At 32.6% G+C, this 20,386-nt stretch overlaps 1 pseudogene; it reads right to left on the bottom strand.

The window, feature by feature from the left end:
- Positions 1-4,735: 4,735 nt before the first annotated feature.
- On the bottom strand, positions 4,736-6,722 carry LOC107435402 (tonoplast dicarboxylate transporter-like; annotated as a pseudogene).
- Positions 6,723-20,386: the final 13,664 nt, after the last annotated feature.

Raw genomic sequence — 20,386 nt, 5'->3', positions numbered from 1 at the left:
AGTCGAGGTCGAGGAGGCCGAGGGCGACCAAGAGAGGAATTTGGGGGAAGTAACTTTGGAGATGACTTGGATGAGGGGTTTGATGAAACTTTTAAACCTCAGAAAGGCTAATCCATGGGAGACCAGTAAGGAATGAAGATGATGATCTAGGGAATATCAAGGTAAACATTCCCCCTTTCATGGGAAAAAGTGATCCAGAAGTATATTTGGAATGGGAGGAAAGGATGAAGATAATTTTTTATTGTCATAATTATTTGGAGGCCAACAAGGTGAAGTTGGCAGCAATGGAGTTTAGTCATTATGCACTTCAATGGTGGACCAATGAGCAAAACCCCAAAGGAGAGTTGGTGATGACTTGATCACTACATGGCGACAAATGAAAGGAGCCATGAGGAAGCGGTTCATACCATCACACTATCATAGGTTGCTGCATCAAAGACTTCAATTTTTATCTCAAGGAATTAGGTCCGTGGAGTATTATTACAAGGAGATGGAGATGCTTATGATGAGGTTAAGTATGAATGAAGATAGAAAAGCAACCATGGCAAGATTTTTAGGTGGTTTGAATCGTGAGATAGCCAACCAACTAGAATTGCAACAATATATGGAATTGGAGGAGATGTTGCATGTGGCTATTAAATTAGAGCATCAATTCAAGAGGAGGGGTGTAGGCTCATGGTTTGAAGGAGTTTCCAACAGCAGAAGATCAATTCCAAGTGGATGAAGAAACAATCCAACCTATGAAAGCAAGCCAAAGCCGAAAGTGGAAGAAGAAAGCACTAATTGGTCAAGAAAGGAGCTTAAAGCCGAATCTGTCCAAGCACATAAAAATGAGGTAAAATATGACCCTAAACCTTCAAGATCAAGAGAAATTATTTGTTTTAAGTGCCAAGGATGAGGACACATCGCTAGCCAATACCCGAATAGAAGGATCATGGTGTTGAAGGGTAATGGTGAGCTAGAGTCGGAAAGTGAGGGAAGTGGTGATGAAACCAAGCAAGAGGATAAGGAAAAGCTTGAAGGTGAGGCCAAAACTTTGAATGCTTCCCATGCTGAATTAAGCTTGGTTTCTAGGAGAGTGCTGGCTGCATACAAAGATGAGGATGAGATTCAAAGAGAGAACATCTTCCACACCTGATGTGAGATCCAAGGTAAGATTTGTAGCATGGTTGTTGATAGTGGAAGTTGTACTAATGTAAGTAGTAATCTTGTGGTCGATAAATTAGGCTTGAGAACAATTAAACACCCAAAACCATATAGGTTACGATGACTTAATGATAGTGGTGAGATGAAAGTTAATAAACAAGCCAAAATAAAATTCAGCATTGATAAATATGTGGATGTGGTTTTGTTGATGTTGTGCCTCTGCATGCGAGACATATTTTACATGGTAGGCCTTGGGAATTTGATAGAGATGCTATTCATTATGGTAGAGAGAATAGTATTATTTTTAGATTTAAAGGTAAGAAGGTTAAGCTAGAGGCATTAACTCCTAAAAAGGTGTACAAAGATCAAATACAAATACAACAAAGGAGTGTGGCCGAACAATTCAAGGAGAGAGATAGCATGGCCCCTACGGCAACAACACCCATCCAAGGAGTCCAAGTCGTGCAATACCAACCAGGTAAGTGTTCTAAGACCTAACTTGAGTGGAAAAACCAAGAGAAAACCAAAAGTGATGTGAGAAGGGGAGTGAAACCTGAGAGTGTGAGAAAAGCCGAGAGTAAGGGAAATTGTATGGTGGCCTAGAGAGAGAGAGAGAGAGAGAGAGAGGAAAAGAAAGGAAAGAAAGAAAGAATAAAAATTTTTATTTGAGTTTTGAAGATGTAAATAAAGCTATTTTGAGTAAAAAACCATTTCTGGTCATGATTTATAAAGATAATTATTTTAATGATCAAGCTAACCTTGAAGAACTTGAATTGCCATTCTTTCTCTTTTGCAAGATTTTGAAAATGTCTTTTCGGCTGAAATACCAAAGGGATTACCACCAATTAGAGGGATTGAACATCAAATTGACTTTGTTCTAGGGGCTTCCATACCAAATAGACCTGCACATAGAAGCAATCCCAAAGAAACAAAGGAGCTACAAAAACAGGTAAGTAAGTTACTTGATAAAGGTTATATTCGTGAGAGTATAAGTCCATGTGCTATTCCTGTTTTATTAATGCCTAAAAAAGATGCTTCTTGGAGAATGTGTGTTGATTGTAGGGCTAAAAATAATATCACCATTAAATATAGAAATCCAAGTCCTAGATTAGATGATATGCTTGATGAATTGCACGGTGCTTGCATGTTTACTAAAATTGATCTTAGAATGGATACCATCAAATTAGGATGAAAGAAGCTGATGAGTGGAAGACCGCACTAAATATGGGCTATATGAATGGTTAGTCATGCCTTTTGATTTAACTAATGCACCTAATACTTTTATGAAGCTTATGAATCATGTTATGCATCCATTTATTGGTAGATTTGTGGTTGTGTACTTTGATGACATTTTGGTGTATAGCCGAAACTTAGATGAACATGTAAATCATCTTAGGCAGGTTTTAAATATCCATAGGAAAGAAAGGTTGTTTGCTAACATGAAAAAGTGTGATTCTTGCAAAGATGAGCTTGTTTTCCTAGGATTTGTAGTAAGTGCTATAGGAATCAAAGTTGATCAATCTAAAGTTCAAGCAATCAAGGAGTGGCCGACACCAACTTCTATCACTCAAGTGAGGAGCTTTCATGGTTTGGCAAGTTTTTATTGAAGATTTGTCAAGGACTTTAGCACCATCGTAGCACCTTTGAATGAAGTTGTAAAGAAGAATGTTGGCTTTAAATGGGGAGAAATATAAGAAAAATCTTTTAATTTGTGGAAAGAAAAATTATGTAATGCATTTCTATTAGTTTTGCCAAATTTTTCTAATACTTTTGAAATTGAATGTGATGCTTTGGGTATAGGTATTGGAGTTGTATTAATGCGAGAAAGAAGGTCCATAGTCTACTTTAGTGAGAAATTAAATGGAGCTACACTAAACTACCTGACATATGACAAGGAGATGTATGCTTTGGTGAAGGCTTTGGAAACATGGCAACATTACCTCATGCCAAAAGAATTTGTAATTCATACGGGTCATGAATATTTGAAGCAAATTAAAGGCCAAGGAATGCTCAACCAAAGGCATGGCAAGTGGATTGAATTTATTAAGATCTTTCCATATGTGATCCGCTACAAAAAAGGTAAGAAAAATGTGGTTGCCGATGCATTATCCCAAAGGTATATTCTCTTTTCTACCTTAGATGCTAGATTGCTTGGTTTTGACAATTAAAGGAACTTTATGAGCATAATAGTGACTTTGGAGAAATATTTAGAATCTGTTTGAAACATGGATTTAATAAATTTACATATTTGAGGGGTATTTATTTAAGGAAAACAAACTTTGTGTGTCTAATTGTAGCGTTAGGGAATTGTTAATTCGAGAAGGTCATGGGGGTAGTCTAATGGGACATTTTGGTGTTTTTAAAACTTTATCCTTACTGCAAGAACATTTTTATTGGCCTAACATGAAAAGAGATATTGAGAAAATATGTGAAAGGGGCTTGAAATGCCGAAAGACTAAGTCCACGTTGAAGCCGCATGAATTGTACCAACCTTTGCTAATTCCTTCACATCCTTGGGTAAATTTGTCTATGGATTTTATTCTTGGTTTGCCTAGGTCAAGGACAAGTAAGGATTCAATTTTTCTTGTTGTGGATAGATTTTCTAAGATGGCATATTTTATTGCATGTAATAAAACTGGTGATGCATCTAATGTTGCTAATTTATTTTTCAAAGAAATTGTGAGGTTACATGGAATGCCTAGGACTATTGTTTTGGATAGGGATGCTAAGTTCTTAAGTTAGTTTTGGAAAACTTTGTGGGCTAATTTAGGTACTAAGGTTTTATTTTCAACTACTTGTCATCCACAAACTGATGGACAAACCCAAGTAGTTAATAGAACTTTGTCTACATTGTTGAGAGCATTAATTAGTCGAAATTTGAGAACTTGGGAGGATTGTTTGCCACATGTTGAATTTGCTTATAATAGGTCTTTGCATTCAGCAACTAAATTTACTCTTTTTGAAATTGTTTATGGTTTTAATCCTTTGACTCCATTAGATCTAACACCTTTACCTTTAAGTGAATGTGCTAATTTAGATGGGAAACAAAAAGCTGATTTTGTGAAGCGAATTCATGAAAAGACTAAGGTAAATATTGAGAGAAGGACCGAGCAATATGCAAGGAATGCTAATCAAGGCTGAAAAAAAGTTGTGTTGGAATCTAGAGATTCAGTTTGGTTGCACCTAAGAAAAGAGAGGTTTCCCGAATAGCAGAAATCAAAAGTGATGCCGAGAGAAGATGGACCTTTTCAAGTTATAGAGCGGATAAATGACAATGCTTACAAACTTGATTTGCCGGGTGAGTATAATGTTAGTGCTACATTTAATGCTGCTGATTTGTTTCCTTTTGCTGTAGGTGATGACTTTGATTTGATGACAAATCATTTTCAAGAGGAGGGGAATGATGCAAATTTGCCCGAGCTCGCACAACTGATAATCCATTGGGGTATTGATCCGATACGGATAAAGATCGGGTCGATCACTAGGGCTCAAGCTAAGAGGCTTAAGGACAATCTTGCTACCTTTATCCAAAAAGTAATTCATTCTCAAAAGGGCTTGTCCATACCTAAAGATACAAGACCTGTTTTAATCATCCAAGTGGTGGAGGTTGATATGGATCCTGGTAACTGTCACCAGACATCATACATCAGACATTTTACATCGGACACCCATACATTGGACATCTGTCATCAGACATCATACATCGGACAACCATACATTGGACTTCGGACTTCAGACATCAGATATAACTTAGTTCGGATATCAGGCAGACATAAGTTAGCTTGGACATCAAGTAGACATAAGTTAGCTCGGATATTAGATAAACACAAGTTAGCTCGGACATCAGGCATAAGTCAACTTAGTTGTCAAATTAGTCAACTCGTTACCTAATTTGCGTTTGACTTTTCGTTTTGCTTTTATTTATTTATTGGCTGGAAAAATCAACTTAGGAAATTTATTATTTTATAATTTTTCATTGTAAATTAATTAATTTCTTATTCAAAATAAAATAATTAATTAAAATTAATTAATTTAGGAAATTAGTGTAAAATTCGGCCAACTTGTTTCCTTTTCTTTTGGTGGCCAGTTTTACCTAGTTAATTAGGGTTTTATTTTGTAACTTTTTAGCCTATCTAACGGCTTGTTTTATCAATAGCATTCAGCACTTTATTTATACAGAAAATTATTTATGAGATTGAATTATCTTTGTTCTCTTTGAACACCTAAAACATAATTAGTGAATGAGTGTTTTAGTTTGACTTATCAATAAGCCTTCCATCACCTTGTGGCGTCTTCATTATATACCAAGGTTTCTAATCACAGGTTGATTAAGGGTCAAAATGACCATTAAAACATGAACATAATTAGATCCAGGCTAATATAATACAGCTTTAGGAGTAGGTCGTCCGAGGTTCGTATCATCCCGAATACATAAGCTCCTGCAGAAGCAAAACTCAGTTTCTAATGACACACATACAGTATAATGCCTACAAATTTTCTAAGCTATTAAGATAAATGAAACATGTGAACAAAAGATTAAAGGATGGATTAGTAATTAATTACCAAGTGTAGGCACTCAAAGGGACAGTGCGACTGTTCCAGTAATCTTAAGTGGGCTACTAGTCTTGATTATATCTTTGATTTCAATATGGCCAGCTGAAAACCCAACAACATTTGAAGATGTTCCTATTGGGAGCAAGAATGAAAACTATGCACCAAGTACTCCAGGAACCATATGCAAAAGTGGGTGGACATGCATACTATGTGCAATCTGAACCAGCAGAGGAATCACAAGGGTTGTAGTGGCATTGTTTGAGAACTCGGTGATAGTCCCACAAATAAGACAGACAACAGGGGCAATGGCTAAATATGGAGCTTCCTCCAAAAAAATCCAAGGCTTTCGACAATAAATATGTCAATCCGCTAGTCCAGACACCATTAACTATGGAAAAGCCAGCCCTAAGATCAATATGATTTCCAAGGTAGTTTCCTGCATTTATTCCAGTCCATTAACTTCTCACCCTTTTGCTTCTTGTTTGGAATTATGAACAACAAGGTTGCCATCATCACCTATTCTCAAATTTCAGAGTTAGAAAATAAAAAATAAAAATCAATCTGAATTCGATAAGGGATTATTATGTGTGGATGGCATTTGGGATTTTCTTGAAAGCAGAGAAACTTAAACTGACAGTTCCATCACCTAGTTGCCCATTGAAGAGTGCAGCCCAACCAAGAAGATCATCTGTTATGCTTCTTGTCATCCATAGAACTATTAGCACCTGCACAAATTTTGCCATGTTATATGGAAGAAAAAAACAACCTTGAGAGGCAGTGTTAATGAAACATTGAGGGTGTTTTGGAAACGCATCGAAAACACTGCCAATACCATCTTCTCTGCAAATGCCACTGGACCTGCTCATATCGATGCAGAAAATTATTACAATATATCTGACCATGAAGCTCTTCTTTTCTAAACCAGCCCATTGCCCAAGCCAAAGCAATAAAAGCAGCAAAGCAAATACTATTGAAGCCAAAGTAATCACTGAAATATCTGTGTGGAGATAGTCCCTCGTCATTTTCAATTTTGACTCTAATTCAATGATATACATGAAACCATGCCAGCCAAAAATTTATGTTTGATTGTCTGACATTCTCATTTAAAACAATAAAAAAGAGTGTGGAAACTTCTACTTATATGACCAAAATCTTTCTTTAGAAAACTTTTTACCAGGAGTTACAATTTTTTTGCCTATGTTAGAGGCCCAATTAAAATGAGGTAGATTGCCCCGGGACCCTTTTCCAGTCCAATACAAGTGCATGTTTTTCTTCTTGTCCTTCCTTAAAAATTGAAAATTGAACTAGGATCAGATTTTTATGAATATATGTTGCATTAAATGTTTTAAAAGAATTAGTTGCTTAGTCCTACTCTATAAGATTGTTTAGCCTTGCAGGTACAAAAATTACTTACCATTAAATGAATCTCTTATTGGATAATTTTTCAAATAGGACCTTATTGGTTCTTTCAGTCCTACTTACTTGGTCTAAGTAGATTGTCATATAGATGCCTAACTTCTGTTCTGTCATGGTTAGAAACCATAAACTCTCGCAATACATGAATGAGTTATCCTTTATTTTACATAGTGTAAGGCAAAAGTTCAGTATGTTCATGCCCTGCATGTTAAATCTTGATTTTTATTGTTTTCAAAATACATCGAATTTTTCCTCAATGATGGAATTACTTGGCATCCAGAGAAGACTTTAGACTTCCTTGTATAAAATGCGCAGAATTAGTTTTACTAATGTCATATGCCAAACTTGTTTTCTAAGTAATTGTTAGGTTATAATTTTCATCCTTATTTTCTCAATACATATTTTTATTTTACTAATGTAAATTTAAGCAGGAATTAAGGTATCCTGATTACAAGAGGTGCAGGGAAGCCACTGAATCAAGTCATGTTATGGATGGTTATGATTCCCTAGATAAAGCACTTAAAAGGGGAATTTCTCAAAGCTAGGTGATAGGACCCACCCCGGGAACCCTCTTAGGACTTTCCAAGTGGTCCCGCCTAGTGAAGTCTCCCTGGACAATCCTTAGAGAATATCCAATGGAATCTTACCTTAAAACGTGGACAACAAACACAAGCGATATCAATAATGCCTCAATATATAAATATAAAATAAATCCACAACAGCACAAGTCCACAACCGACCTATAGTACCACACACATAAGTAATATGGACTCCGTAACATTGATCTGAGCATTCTAAGAGTGTTAACAAAGTTTAGATGTACAAATAATAAATAAATGAGTACAAAAATGTAAGGATAAGATAGAGAACAGATAAATATTGCTGCTATCGTGGAAGAACAAGTGATAAACGATGCACAAGGTAGACTGCTACTAACTGTCTGAACCTAGGGGAACGAATTTAAAACAAATAAAAACTGAGATAAAGAATCTCAATGAATGTCATAATATAATAGAAAAATAATAATTTATTTTCGTAAAAATCTTTCCCTCAAGACCTCTCGTTCCACTCGTTTGAAAAGTTTCCCATTTAAAAATTATTTCACAAAACCCAAACTTGTACCTAAATTAATATCATAAAATCGATGCTCAAAAGTGTAAACTGAACAATCAATACAATATTATAAATTCCTTGATCAAAATATAAATATTGATCATAATATATAATGAATGTAATTCCACAAAATATTTATGAAAATTTAGTAATAATCACAATATTTGAAAATCAACAATGTACTTAGAACGTATACATATACCATTTAATGTACCAAACTGTAAACCGTAGGATACCTCCACCTCACGATCCTCAATATCCGAAAGGTATCATGGAAACAGTAAACTGTCTAGATATATCCAACCTCACGGTCTGTGACAATAATATCTTGTGAGCCGAGCCCAATCTCACGATACCGTGGTAATAATAACCGGTGGGATAAACCCAACCTCACAATCCATGGCAATAATATCCTGTAGGCTGAGCCCAATCTCACTGTATCGTGGCAATAATAATAAACCGTCGGATAAATCTAATCCCACGGTCCATGGCAATAATATCCTATAAGCTGAGCCCAACCTCACGATATCGTGGCAAAAACCCAACGCGCTGTAATATAATATAATATAATATAATACTGATCCAAGATAATGGCATTACATGGTACATCAATTTAAAAATAACCAATACAGTATCCTTAAAACATTCTTGTAAAATCATATATATTTTTCCCAAACGATACTGTATCATAAATTATAATTTAATATTTAAATTCCACCGTTTATTTTCAAAATTTTCAAATCATCATTTCATGCGAAAACCAGAAATACCACAGTGAAATATATTCACCATAGACCAATTTTAAGCATATAAAATTCTGAAATACTTGAACATGCTTAACATTATAAAGTTTACAATTTGCTTTCTCAAATCAAACAATTTCTGAAATGATTTAAAATCTGAATTCAAATACTAGAATGTTTAATTTAACAAAATTCATGAGTTCACTATGAACTCATCAAAGTTAGAAACCATTAAAAATCTTATTAAAATCCACATAAAATGATAACACATATCGGTAATAGCAGATAATTAAATATGTATAAAACAAACATTTTAATCAACTGGTATATAAATAAAATATCTAAACCACATATATATATATATATTATTATATATACCCAAAATATTTTAAAAATAATAATCACTCACAGTACTGCAGATACTCACTCCTATTCCCCTGCAGGACTGCCTCCAAACTCAAACACGAGTGTCTATAATATAATAAAATATTTTTCAGGCTCCAATAACTAAACCAAAGATACTTGTATGACCCAAATGTCTCAAATTGATTTATACTACTATAAAATTGTATAAATTGAACACCAGGAGGTCCAATTATACCGCGTGCCCTTAGTACCTGGTACTCAAAATTGGAGCTTTTCATCCGGAAGCTAATTTTTTAAAATTGAATCTTCTAATGGGTTCTAATAATATCTAATTTCTCTAATACAACTCCAATTTTATCCAATTTAACCAATTTTGTCTAAACACAACCCGAATTTATCCGAAAATTAACTAATTCACCCAAAAATGAAAAAATTATCAAATGACCTCTAAAATTCACAAACTTTATATTGATGGAAAGTCCAAGAGACAAGGAACTCACCAGTATGCTCACCTTGGTCCAATAGTTCCTCCGGTGGTCGGAAAACTTGGTTGAAACTTCGGTCAAAGTCCAAGTTGAGGTATCTCTCAAACGGTGAGGAATATTGGCAAATGGACCACGGAAATGAGTTTAGAGGGCCCAAAAATGGTGGAAAAGGTCTATGGGTTGGCTTGAAATGGCCGAAAAAGGGCCAAATGGCCGGAAAACGTCAAACGGCTGTAGCCGGCTTCAAAGGCCGAGCCCCACGCATTTGCCAGTGGTTTGGCCTGAAATTTGGCCGATGAGGTCATCTTAAGGTGGGTAATAAGGGTGTCAGGTGCGTGCATAAGGAGGTGGCCGAAATTGGACAAAACGGCGATGACTCGGTTAGGCGAAAAATGAGTTCAAAATGACCCAGTTTGGGTCTGTGGCTCTAGAGAGAAATTTCTTGGATTTGGGTGACAAAATGAGTATTTTAGAACTTGTTTCCAGCTGGGCATGCTTTCCCACACTTATATAAAGCCTTGGATCACTAACATACGAAAGTTGGGGACTGGTTTGAACACTAATATAAAACTTATACTGAAAATTTCTTAAAATCATAACTTTTTATCCGTAACTCAGAATTTGGCATGCCACCAGTCTATGAACTCATATCGAAGAGCTCTAAACAATGGTACATCAGTCAAACCAAAAATCTTATCCATAAAAAAAGTCAAATTTGGCCCCACGTATTGTTCACTGGTCAAACTTGTTAAAATATATGTATTTTTGATACGGGGTGTTACTTAGGGGTGTCTTTTTTTTTTTTTCCCTTGATAATTCAGTTGGTCGTTTTCTAAAGACTCTGCTTCTGTTTGGCTTTCTGACACTTCAAGGATCTCAACCAGCATTAGCTGGTCCTGATGTTTTCAATGGGCTGCAGTCAATTCCCTATTTTTTGGACCTTGGTGATATTAGCACAGGTTTTACTTCAGTTAGGAAAATGTCCCCGTGTTAAGTTCTTAGAGTGCCGTAGACTCCATGAATGGGTACAAAACTCTAATTTCAAAAGTAGTTGAAAAGATCTTTAACCTATCATTTTCTGTATCATTATAGTTTCTGACATGGCCAATCCAACCTTTATAGTTGCATACTAGCATGGCAAAGAAAATCTTATTAAACAAACTGGATTTGAAGCAAGTTACTATACTTTTTTGCCAAGGGTTTTCTCATTCTATATTGCCTAAAGGTTACTTGCTTATCATGTATAGGGCAATGACCATCATATTTGTTGCTTTTGGATGAAGTTTTCACTATGTCAAATCAAATCCTACCATTCATTATGGGAATCATACGCAGAAATTGCTCATCTATTTTACACAACAAATCTAGTAAACAACAGACTATGCAATACAATATCAACCATTAAAACTTTGCATCTTTTGTAAACAATAGCTATCCTATATCTTTTCTAATAGCTTAGATAAGTTTTAAAATGTAAATATTTACACTTTGTAAAACTCAATTGTTTGCAGCAGTCAATTGCATAAAAATTCCCCATACAATGCTATGCTTTTGTTCTGTTTTATCGAAGGATGTCCATCTAATGACATTCCCTGTACGTGAAATTTTGCACTTTGTTCAACTTGTGCATTTCTACTGGTCCAAATGTTAGTTTGAAATGATATTTTAATTTTCCAATGGTTCTAATATATTCTACTGGCAACAAGAAGAATGGGGTTTGTTCAAAGAAAAAGGAACTTGAATGGAACAATTACAGTTGCCAGATTGGATATTATAATTTAAGTATATTAAAAAAAATGATGAAATATACCGCTTCATATTGCTGGGCATTATAGAGGAAGAGCATGTATTGCAGCTTGAATGAACTCAATCACTAAAACTGTTAAGCAGGTAAAGAAAGGAATTTTCAGTTAGATTCTAGAATTTGGAAATTTTTAGAAGTCAACGTATGTCCTACAATATGTAAAGCTAATTTAATAATGATATTATAGTTCTAACAGCTATGACTGCAGATAGAAACTGATTTCTTATAGATGTTTCTTTGATTGCACCAAAAACCTCTTTGCAGCTATGGCAAAATTCTCAAGAATATCATCAGTTTGCCTTTTCATTTGTTGTTTAACCTTAATGTATCACCTTTTGCGGTGTTTGTGCTAATTTCATTGTTGAATTAAATTTCAGCTTATTTTTCAAGCAGGAAATGGAGCTCTCTTTGATAGGGCTATAGAATACTAGAAAGACATCACTTGCATTTATTAACATTCTTTCCTTTTGTCTGATTCCAAGAGCCGATGAAAATTGATATGATCATTCAGGTGAGTTACAGCTTTTGAAAAGGTTTATGGTTAATAACTACTCATTTTTGCATAGTAAGGATAAATCAAATGCTTGTACGCTTTGCACTTATAATGAGTTCTTTTCATTTCCATCTGCGAATATATCACATTAATTTTTAACAATACTGGATGCATATCAATCTGCAGGAAGGATTTATTATGAAAAAGGTAACAAAAGGGAATGTTACAATAAAGTTGTCGGATCTTGGAGGTCAACCTAGCTAGGTTCCGCAGCATGTGGAACGGGCACTGTCAGACCAGTTTCTGCTATTGTGTATGACACTAATTTTCCATCTCAATTAGGTTTGTATTCTGGCATATTCTATATTGAATTTTTGAAAAGAAAATATTACTTTTCTGAGTTTTTTTGGTAGTAATTTCATTTCTCATGCCTCCAAATCTGTATACCTTTTCAATTTACAGATCCTCCTTTTGGTATTGGAGAAACTTTACTAATTTGGTAAATCTGCTATCGGAATCAGAGAAATTTCCTATTAGTATTACTAGAAATAAACAGAAACTTGGACTTTGAAGCCAAAACAATGTTGTCAACTTTGCTAATGAACATAATATTGAGGCCATGTCACAAAAAATACTTGGCTCTTCTTTTGATCTGTTTCTGGTTTATGTACTCTAGTAAATATATTGAATAATCAAAATTAGATAAATATCTGATTAAAAATCATGTTGGTTTTACGTATTTAGAGGTCAATATTGTCAGCTAATTACATCCTTTCATAATTTTTATTCGTGGTGATTTTACTTTATTCTTCTTTTCTTTTTACATTTCTTACTTAGGCAGGCTCATGGACCTGGGTTTTGTTTTCTCTCGTTAAGTTTTATCGACAATGGCTATGATGCAAAATTAGATAGTAAGAAATAGCTATGATGCAAACTTATTTTGGCTTATAGATTTTTTACTTAGTTATTATTATTATTATCATTTATAATTTTATATATGAGTTAGTTTGTTGTTGGTATCCATGAGTTAGTTTGTTGTTGTTATCCATTTCTTTCCGTGAACATCCTGCTGGTTAGGAGCATAAGTATGTGAAATGATGCCGATCACATCCTAATGGTCACGTGGATCTTCAAATTTGGGCTTTTCTTAGTGAGGTTGTTTCGCATTTACTAATACTGACAGAGAGAAAATGTTGTAACATGATTGTTATGTTATGTACTTCATACAAATTATAGCTGTATCATTGAGATACCCATTCTGTAGATGAGTATCTTAGCCAAGGAAGATCCGTTACTTTTAGGCGTGAATTTAGATGTGGAGGTAAGTCTCAAACAGCTGTAAAGAATTCTTCATTTAGAGTTGGTAGACCTTATTGCCTCTCTCTATTTTAGTTTCTGCAGGTTGCAGCTGCATTATAATACTTTTGTGAACAAGTGTCGTTTTACCTTATTCATAAACTTTTATATATATTGTCTAATTTTGTCATTGACTTATCCTAAGCATGTAACCTGAAATAATATTTATGTTGGTAGTTTTTGCTGTAGCCTTTTAATGTTTGTCAAATGTCCTGTACGATGCATTTAATAGGTAATATTTCAGAATTTTGATGATACCTTTTTATATAATTCAGTTAACTCCAATCTTTTATCGGGTTATCAATAAATTCTAATCTTATTTTGATTCCTTGGTGCTTCTGGTTTTGTAGTCCGAATACAAATATGAATTGAAAGACGAAGGCACTCTTTGGACCTATTCCATTTTTCAGTTTTGGCTGAATAAGATAAAATCCTATCACATAATTTGTCGATAAATTTAACAAAAAATTCACAGTTATACTTTCCTTTTTTTATTTTTTCCCCTCTCTTTTCGAAATATTTATTTCAATTAGTTAATTTAAAAAACTTTAAATTTAATTTAAAGAAATTAGCATGTTGCACCCAAACTCTATTAAATCTTGCACATTGCATCTATATAAATTATTTTTATTTATTTATTTATTTTTGACAGTTTGCATCCCGAACCTAAAAAACACTTGCACTGTTTGTCTTCTGTCACAATACAAATTAGAAATGATCACGAGAGCCGCACAAGATGCTCCAGTAGGGGTAGTTATCGTCATTTTACCCACAGCTCCATTTTTTTTTTTTTTTTTTTTTTTAACAATTGCATCAGCTTGTGATCCCGAGGCCTATTCTAACCAAATATACACTCAACCAAGCTCTTCTTTCTCGATCAAATCAAGGTGGGCATCAATGGCGGTAGAAAATAATCTATGAAGGTACAAAAAATACCAAAAACGTTTTCAAAACATAGATAAAGACCATGTAACATTTACAGGAAACACACACAGGTACAAAAACCTAACTAGATGTAAAGGAAGAAGGGTGGCACCGCTAGCTACAATCTTAGACAGCCAGTGCCATTGATCCAGCCCGCTACCCTTCACGGTTTGGGTCGCCACTGGACGAGCATGATGTAGTTCTTTTTCTTTTTCTTCTTCTTCTTCTTCTTTTTTATTTTTTTTTATTTTTTATTTTTTTTGTTTTTTGGTGAATACAAAATGCATTAAACACAAAAATCCGGAGTGATTATAAAATATTGCTTCCTAAGGAATCAACAATGGCAATATTAAGAAACTCCATGGGAATGGAATCTAATTTCTAGCATCAAAATAAAAATAAATAAATAATACAACTCGTAGATAATATTTTTTTTTTTTTTTTACGCTATTGCACCAGCCTTCAGCCAAGTTATTTGAGGATCTTGAGTTCCATGAGAACTTTGAGGGCCTAATGCAAATTTTAAGTATACAGTAACGTGAGATCCAGCCTCCAGGATCTTGATCTGAAGTAATCCTTTTAATGTCTTTTGATCAGATCTAATTGCTTTTGTTTAATGGAATTTTCCCTTGTCCGCCCGCCCCCCTTCCTTTGCCCTTGCTGGAGCAACATGTGCAGTACACATGACTGTTTTCATCTGGTAATTTAACAGAAGACCAATGATACAAGTATTTTGTAAGTCGGGTGCAAACTGCTAAAAAAAATTAGGTTGTAATGTGTAAAATTTAATACAGTTTAAGATTAATCATGTCAATTTTCCTCTAATTTATTTATAATAGTTCATTTTACAATCTAAATTTTTTTTTATATAATATTGGTTTTTTACATATTACCATTTAAATATATAAAAAATATAAAATAATTTTATATAATATTTCTAATATCTAAAATATATATAATTTTTAAAATTTTAATTGAATAAAAAAAAAGATTTTTTTCACAAATCGTTTACAGATCAAACATTACTCCATCATAACTCTTTATAATATTTTTGGACAAAACATATATAGTAATGAAAATTCCACTTTTTTTTTTTTCGGTTATAACAATTTTGGACAATAAAAAAATATATTTATTGGAATATTCAATATCAAAATTATGAATATTTCTAAAGATGGCCAATCATACATTTCTGAACACATTTGAAATGTTCAATCATATACTTTTGAACATGATTGACATGTTAATATATGAAAATATTTGGTCGCATACTTCTGAATGCATTTGAGATATTCAGTCGTATACTTCTGAACACATTCAAGATTTTCATATCTAGAAATGTTCAATCATATACTTTTAAATATATTTGAGATGCTTAATCATATATTTCTGAACACATTTTATAATGTTCAATTCAATACTTTTGCATACAAATATGTTTAATTAGTAAATATTATTAATAGTAATTTTAAATAGGGGTTAAATTATATATTTATAATGGTACTATATAGAATTCGTTTAGTAGTGTAATTAGTACTTGTTATAATAAAGTTAAACATATGAATTAAAACACAAACAAGAATAATATGCCAATGAAATATGTAATATCCTGTCTGCAAATATATATGATTGTAAAATACTCGTCAAAATGAATCCGTAAATTGGCAGCATGTTTAATTTGGATATATAGTTAAAAAATGACATATATGTAAAATTATATTCATTTTTTCCGAAATTGATTTATCAAGTAATATAATATTCAGAAGAGACTTTGAAATGTGACATGTGTAATCATATGGAATGTGCATGTGTATCGCATTGATAACGCACCATGTGTATATAATCATTTTATTATTTTATTATTTAACTATTTAATTATTATTTATTTTTGCTTTTACTCTTTTTTTTCTCTCACCCACGTGGGGGTGAAAAAGAATTTTCATTTCCTCCTTTCTTTGTCTTCATCTCTTCCCTTCTTCTTCTTCCTCCATCTCTTCCTCTCTCTCCTCTCTCTCTCCCGATGGGATCTCTCTTCCACTCGTTCTCTTTCTTTTTCTTTTCTGCTTCTTCTTCACCTGTCTGGACAGCTCGTCTCCCACATTCTCTCTCTCTGTCTCTAGTTTTGTCTCTGACCAAAGGGGGAAGGGGAAAGAGATTTCTTCAAATCCTTGTCTACCCACTTTGATCCTTAACTTGTCTCCAAAGGATTTGAAGCCTCTGAATCTGTTGGAACAAGTTTTAGAGTCTAATTTCTCCTATAAACCCCTTGATTTTGAACCCAGAAATGGCCCCTGCCTCACCGGTTTTTATGTACTCGGACCACCACTTAGCAGGATCTTTTTGGGTTCTTTCAAGTTTGAAGGAAGGAGCGAATCGGTAAGCCAACCAAGGCGACTGTTAAGTGAATTTGGTTTAGGCACGGCACCTCAATTGCTGTGAGTGGACAAATTATAAATAAATATATCAACAGATATATACTTATACTAATAGTTGAGAAATATATATATATATATATATATATAGGTATATATACAAGGGTGGCTAAAAATTGGCCTTCATATTGTTGAGTTTTGGAATAATATACGGACATATATATATATATATATATATATATATTTGTGTATTTCAATTTCTATATAGAGATGTGTATATATCATTATGTATTTATATATATAGATATGCATATATTTACGTTAAGTCCATTCAATTTAATGATTTAAGGTATGTTTTTTAAAGATTTGAGGCATGAAAGCATTCATTTTATTCTCCCTTTATTAGAAATTGGTACTTAATTGATTGATATGCGCATCTAGAGCTTATAATGAAAATTTTGTGTATAAAGAAGGATAATTATTTTCATTATTTAGCTTTATGATTTTAGTTTTATTATCATTCTTAAATTAATATTTATATTCATGTGCTTAAGTGTAAATTATATACGTATACAAGTTTATGTACATATATGTACATTCATGTTTCTAAATATATACATTTCGTATATATGTGTGTATGTATATATATATATATATATATATATGAATGTGAGTGATCTACTTTTAAATTTATATTAGATGTTAAATTATACATATACTGTGATATTTAAATATTTGAAAATTTTATATTGTATGTTGAATATTTAATAAATTTCAATTTGAAATTTTGATGACAAAATTGGAATAAATTGAAATATATATGTGCATTAAGGCACGTTTTGATTTCTGATAAATTATGGAAATTAATTTTTATGTAACTTTATGAAATTATGGTTTAATTTTTATTAAATTTATTGTTAATTTAAATGTTGAAATTTTGACGCATAAATAATGCATTTATGTGATTTTAATTATGTATAATTTTTTCTGTATTTTTTAATATTGTTTTGGTGTAAATTGATTTCATGGATTTAAAAAATATATATTTATTTAAAATTTAGTATTTCCAAAAATATATTTATGTATTAATTAATTAATTTGTTTATTCATGAACTTGATTTTCTGGTGGTAGAGATGGATTATGTAAATTAATGGATTGGTAATGATGGATTAAAGCAAGAATGTGAAATTTTTTGGATTTGGTAAAGTTGCATAAATTCGATTGTATTTTATCAAAATTCAACTATTTTATAATATTAAAAATTTTATATTTTTTAGATACATTATACAGTACTGGTATTCTATACTATATACGAGAATAGCGAACAAGTTTATAAGGTTTTCCTGGGGAAGTTATGGTTCTAAAGGTAGGTAGGGTTTAATGCAGAGTGAGCATCAGCTATCCCTTCCATGGCCAGGATGACTGTTGGTTATTTATTATGGCTATTCTATGGATGTCATACACATGAGGATTGACAAGTGTATTGCATTGTGAGTATTAGCCGCCCCTCTCCTTGGCCACAGGTGGCTATTATGGATCAGTACGCAAGTTATATTTAAGGTTGTTTCCATGAGGGTAGGCAGGATATAATGCAAAATTAACACTAGTCTTCTCTGCCTTAGTCGCGGGATGGCTATTAGTATGGTTAGTGTGCATATAGCCATGGCCATCTTGTGGGAATTATGGGTTCGAGGTATGGCAAGTTTCGTGCACAATGAGCATCAATCGCCTTCTCGGCCGACTGTTTAACCATGGCAGATTATAAGCATCGGTGCCGTTGAAACGCAACGGCGACCGTATATAGGTTCTCTCTTTAACCTCTCTGTCAGACCGTACTCGAGACGTTAGGTACCGTCAGACACTACTGCTATATAGTATAGTGCATTAAGTATCTTTATATATATATATATACATTTATATATGTATGTTATATTATATTATGTTTTTATGTATCACAACATATGGGACGACAATCCGATGTGGTCCATAAAGAGTTAGCCTCGTAACTATGTTGCCTACGAGTCCAAAGGATTGGATAGCCAATCTAGGCAACCACCCTCGGTGTATTGGTAGTAAGGTACCGTCGACAGCTGGAATCATGAATCGCATAACATGTTAGATGGTATCATATGTACCTCCGTTATGAGTGTGTCATTATATGTTAAGGATTTTAAAATATTATTTTATCTTATGTTACCTTATCTATTCATGATTTGATTACTTGATAATATTTTTAATTGATTTTGTTGTCGTTATTATTATTATCCTTCTATTTATTGTTGTATTTAATTATTTATTTAATCATGATTATTATTATTATTATTATCAATATCATTTATTATTGTTCCTATGATTATTATTAGTATTATTTTCATTGTTATTATTATTATTATTATTATCATCATCGTTATTATTATTGTTATTGTAATTGTTGTTATCATTTATTATGATTATTTTTAGTATTAATTCCATTATTTATTATCATTAATTATCATTATTGTTACTATTTTTATTATTGCTATTTTGTGATTATTATTATTGTTATTATGATTATTAATTATTTATTCTTTATTATTATTATTATTCTTATTATCATTATTCTTATTCTAATTATTATTTTTATTGGTATTATTATCATTTATCATTATTTTTATTATTATTATTAGTATTATATGTTAGCCTTCGGATAAATGTGGAAGCTTTCGAGCAAGTATATAAGTTTTCGAACAAATATGGAAGCCTCAAGTACGTAGATGTCTCAAGCAAGTTATATTAATACTATTACTATCATTAAAATGATTACTTTATTATTGTTAATGTAGTGGTTGTTTTATTATTCTTCATTCTATATTACGTATATTTGTAAAATGATATTTGAAATGTACAGTACTAAGTGGGCGGTATGGGTGGACGCGATTAATTAAAGGTATTTCGTATTTTTAAATTATTTCTTATATATGCATATATATTTATATTAGTTATCAAAGTGCTGCCAATTGCAGAATTTATTGTAGTAAGGTGTGAGGGATTAGGTGGGGTATGATATAGGAGTGCATTTTTGTACAGGCAATTTATGAGACATGCTCTGCCCTTTGGGGAGATGTTGCTAGATTTTTCATAGGATAGTCCGGTAGAGTTTTCCCTAGGATAATGGCTTATTTAGGATTCCGGAAAGAGATCTTAAATGGGTCCTGACAGAATATGTTTAATCTTATTTAAGCCACCTCCCTTGCACGTGACCAACATATGTATAGATATAGTTCGATTCATGTGAAGAAGTTAACTTAATGATACACATGTATTTTAAAATACAGTTGAAATACATAGATATCCTTTTAAAGATGATTAAATCTACACAATATCCTCAAATTAATATCCTCACATGATATAAGTTATGCTAGCCTTCTGTAATATTCTAGTTTAATATATGTGTTTTACCATACAAACATAAGTCGTTTTAATATTATTTCTTAAATCGATTAAGTAAGTTTTATGTATTTTCTTAATTTTTGCTTAGTTATTGCATAAGCTTTAATTAATGCCAAGTGGAAAAAGAGTTGTTTTGGAAGTTGACAAATGGTTGAATAAGTTGCTTAGTCATACTTGAATTTTG

This window comes from Ziziphus jujuba, chromosome 1 (genome assembly GCF_031755915.1).
Source record: "Ziziphus jujuba cultivar Dongzao chromosome 1, ASM3175591v1".
NCBI classification, from domain to species: domain Eukaryota; kingdom Viridiplantae; phylum Streptophyta; class Magnoliopsida; order Rosales; family Rhamnaceae; genus Ziziphus; species Ziziphus jujuba.
Note: the sequence above shows the minus strand (reverse complement) of the source record. Positions and strands in the feature narration are given on the sequence as shown.